The sequence below is a fragment of the Frankliniella occidentalis genome, unplaced genomic scaffold (genome assembly GCF_000697945.3).
Source record: "Frankliniella occidentalis isolate FOCC.00 unplaced genomic scaffold, Focc_3.1 Scaffold22, whole genome shotgun sequence".
Classification (NCBI taxonomy): Eukaryota; Metazoa; Arthropoda; class Insecta; order Thysanoptera; family Thripidae; genus Frankliniella; species Frankliniella occidentalis.
Window position 1 is genome coordinate 2558194 of NW_026267152.1, and position 4419 is coordinate 2562612.

Consider the following 4419-nt stretch of genomic DNA (forward strand, 5'->3'; position numbering starts at 1 on the left):
AGAGGAAGTAAATTGTGTGCTCCCACAACTCCACCCGGAATGTCAATAGTCCACGTGAAACAAACCATTACTCGCAACACGTTCCAATTTTAAAGACTTGATTATTATTTTCCTTTCATTACCGTCGATACCGCCTCCAGGGGAATTACGCCCGACCGGTCGCGCTCGACAAAAATGAGTAATGTTACTCTGAGATGATATGAGACCTCAAAAAGGAACTGGAGGGAATAAAATTCGTTAAGGGAAAGGAGGGAAAGGAGAAAGAAGTAGGGACGTAGATCGAGGAAAGCAGAGAGGGGCAACTAGAGGGGCGCGCCCGAGGATCCATCGATGGGCAGAAGAGCCTTGAGGAGGGCCGTCGCGCCGCCACCTTCCGTCACGGACCGACATTTGAGTCGGAAATCCGTGTCATAATCGCATCACGGTCGGGCCAGCGGCCGCCATTAATTGTTATTTTTCATAAGCTATCAAACGTATGATTAGCGTCGCCAGGATGGCCGCCCCGCCAGGGAAACAACCAGGGCCACAATAATTAAATGGTAATCGCTCCTTACGCATATCAGCTGTTGGGCCAGCCGGGCTCGCCGGCCAAGCTGGCCAGCCAGGGCTCGCCAGGGCTCTCAATTAGAACCAATTTGCGTCCGGCTGGCCAGCCGAGCAGCCCGCCTTCCCATGGCTCGCCGCTGCTGCCCATGCGTCCCGTCATGAGAGGCTGCCGAAGATGGCGGCCAAGTCATGGCGGCGCTACACTATAGAAAACTTCAACTTCGATCCACCTTATTCCCACGAACAAAATATCGGAGGAGTGAAGTTTTATTTTTTGCTTGCTTGGTAAATGACGCCCTTACACCTGTCGGCGAGCCACGCCGATGCTCCGATATTCCGCGGGAAGTAAGAAACCCGACAAGCCGCCAGCCACGACCGTCGCCGCGGCGTCGCTCCGGCGTCGCTCTGCGGACAATGCCTCGAAACAGATAGCGAAGTCGCGATCTGATAAGCGCTCAACCCTTTCCACCACGCTGTGCCCGCGCGCGGCACCACTGGCGCTCCGCCACGGCACAGCTCGTCTACGAACCCTCGTCCAAGCTCACCACCGCACCACAATGCAGTCGAGACAGGGAAAAGGAAGCTCGATGGGTACGCCCACCGAGCTCTATAGAAAATTAAAGCATGAAGCAAAAATTTGTGGTAAAAAAAATACCTCAACCCGATTAAAAAAAATAGATGAACCCAATTTCAAAATCAACACTGTTAACGCCGTGGTCGCCAGCCACGGAGTTTTCAAGCGGGTGTTTCTAGTCTTCGCATTCACTAACACCGCGTTTCGATGAAAATAAGCCACAGGAGAGGAAAAGTCAATGAAATAAAACTGACTTGCTGAAAGGTTTTACGACAGATTGAACACTTTTCGATTTATCTGCCATCACTCTGCGGCGAGCGGCAAAGCGATGAATCTTCTGTGGACAATAACAATGGAGCAGGCCTGCGCGCGCAGCACGGGCGAACCAGAACCGCCAGAACACATCGATGGACGAGTGTTGAGCAGAATGGAACAGCGAGCGCCAAACTCGATACGTCCAATCATCTGAGTGTCTTTCATATATTAGAGTTCGAGAATTATTTATACGCACAGATCTGGGCCTACAGCTCAATCTAAGCTAAAATAAAATAAACTGTAATTTGAAAACTGAACATATTTTTTTTTTAAACAAAAAAATAATGCGCCATGAGAATAAGGCAAAGGCAGATCGAGAGTTCCATCCCTGCGGTGCGATGCGCGCGGTGCGGGCCAGGCCCAGTTCTGGGCGGGGCTGGGAGCGAGGCTACCGCAATGAGATTAATCACCGCGCCACGACAAGGGCGTAACAACCACGCAGTTACGTTGCCCATCAACAATAAAAGCTTTAAAAAATGTTTTTTTCGTTGTTTTGTTTTAGGGAAACTGTCAATATAGACACAAATTTAGAAGAATGTTATTATTTTTAACCTAAAACTAACCTAAAAATAAAACAACGAAATAAATGTTTGCTGCGAAATTAAAACTCTTTCTATTGCCAATTTCAATAATTATTGTAATCCTAGAGAATAAAAATGATCCTAGGGTATGCAATTATCCTTTCCAAATGGGCTGAAATTTCCGAGGTGTAAATGTTGTACAACGTAAGTCACGCCTTTAAATGAGGTGTGGGTATGCCTTTGTTTCACAAGAGCCTGTCATGACACGTATTGCTCTCACGCGATGCGGCTAGAAGATGGACATGAAGGAATCCAGCAATTTAATCGCTTCTTTATTTTCACGTATTTTCGTTCCATGCATAAGCATTTCGCATTATCGCAGCAATCTCCATTGCCTCTCCTTATTCGGCCTCCTCGTGCATTCTTCCGAACGGTTTTGTTTCTCCTGCAGCAAAGGCAGGCAGGCAGGCAGGCAGGCGGGCGGGCGGGAGAAGGCGCGAGGGGACAGGGGAGTTGTTCTGGTTTTCCACCTGCCCAACCCCTTCAATGCAGACTGCTGAGCTCGCGGGTATTCATCTTTATTTCTACCTCGTGTCTACACCTTATTGTAACCCCCCCTCGAACCCCCCTCCCCACCACCACCACCACCACCCTTTCTTAAAGTAAGATACAACGCAATTGTTCTAAACCAGAGGGTAGTTTTGAGCGATCCCAACTACAGCGTCGAGGCGTCGCTTGCCCGTCCTCTAGAAACAAGTACGGAGCGCATAATACAGTAGCACGGTGCTTCCGTACATCAAGAAGTTGCTACGAAAGGGAAGGTTTGTAGATACCTTGCGTGATTTGTATAATTGAGGACCAATAGCGAAAGATTTCCATCATAATGCAAAGAAAATCTGTCTTCATTGTACTTCTTATTAAAGACTTAAAAAATGGCAGAAATCCCATTGCTATCTGCAACAATAGTCAAATAACGAACGCCAAGCGGCACATTATCACAGAATGCGTTATGAACTACCCTTGTGCGGCTGGCAACGCTTTTAGGCTGTACCGCAGCAGGCAGTCATGAGTTCAGTGCATCTGTTGCACCGCCCGCCTCAGCCGCCCATACCATCCCCGCCGCCAAACCCCGCCGCTCCTCCCCCGGGCGCAGCGCGCAGCATGGCGCGGCGTGGCAGCGCTCTTGCCTCCTCCGTCGGTTCCCTTTTCACTTAATTGCATGGATAAATTACTAGTTGGTACTAATTGCGCCATAAATTGTGTGTTTCTCTCGAGTCACTCTCTCCCACCTGATACTACACAATCAGCGCACCCCCCTCCCCTCCCCCCGCGCGGCTCCGATGCTCCGCACTTGCCAATTATTTCAACTTGCGCCGCTCGTTTGGCGCTCGGCCTTCTTCTCCTTTGCGAATCCCGCCGTGATAACGATTCAGTTTTTCAGTCACTTCTGCCTCTATTTCTAGACAGCCTGAGGTGCTAGGTCGCAAAAGGTTAGGCCGCGTCTCAAATTTCAACTTGGCTCTAGGAATGTCCCTCTCGCCGCGTGATGCGTAAATGGCTTTCTCGCGTTTAATGGAAGTTTCGGAGGGGCGCGAAAACGAGAAGAATGGGATAAAAAAAAGAGAGAAAAAGAAAAAAAAAGAGATGTTCGGGAGTACGGTAATGGCGGCGCTTACAGAGCATCTCTCTCTCTCTCTCTCTCTCTGACACCCGGCAGGCTCACCCTGAATATTTTCCCTCCAATTTCCTTATTTCACCAGGTTCTCCTTTTGGGCCTCCCTGGCTCTCTCTCCTCCCCCGCAGTGCGTCCCACCCCTTCCTGTACCTCCCCTTGAGGCACCTCGCCCCGCCCCGGCAAGCCATGCCACGCCCCGAACGGTGGCCCCACCCTAAACGTGTTCCGCTTACGTCAAGACTCCCGGTCTTATTGTAACATGCAATGATCGCCCGGCGCTTATATAAAGGCACGGTCATCCCCCGGCCCGGCGCGGGGGAGGATACGTGTAAACAGGTTTACCGCCTATAGGAAAACAATAAATTGTAAGAAATTTCAATAAACGTCGTTCGACATTATCGACTTTACGCTCGCATCTCTGATCGGACCAGCCGAAAAACGTAGAATTTATGTGAGAAGAGTGATCGCCGGCTAGTAGGCGACCAGGGAGAGTTGTTCAAACTTGCAAAATTTATTTCAGATTCTACAACTGATCCACGCTGCCCAGGCGCCGTACCTCTTTAAAACTTGCTGCTACTTACTTTGCCACGGGGAGAAATATAGTGTAAAGTTTCCCACAGTTAACGAACAAAGCCATGGCGTTGCATGGCTCCTAGGCAAAGGCAGATCGAGAGTTCCATCCCTGCGGTGCGATGCGCGCGGTGCGGGCCAGGCCCAGTTCTGGGCGGGGCTGGGAGCGAGGCTACCGCAATGAGATTAATCACCGCGCCACGACAAGGGCGTAACAA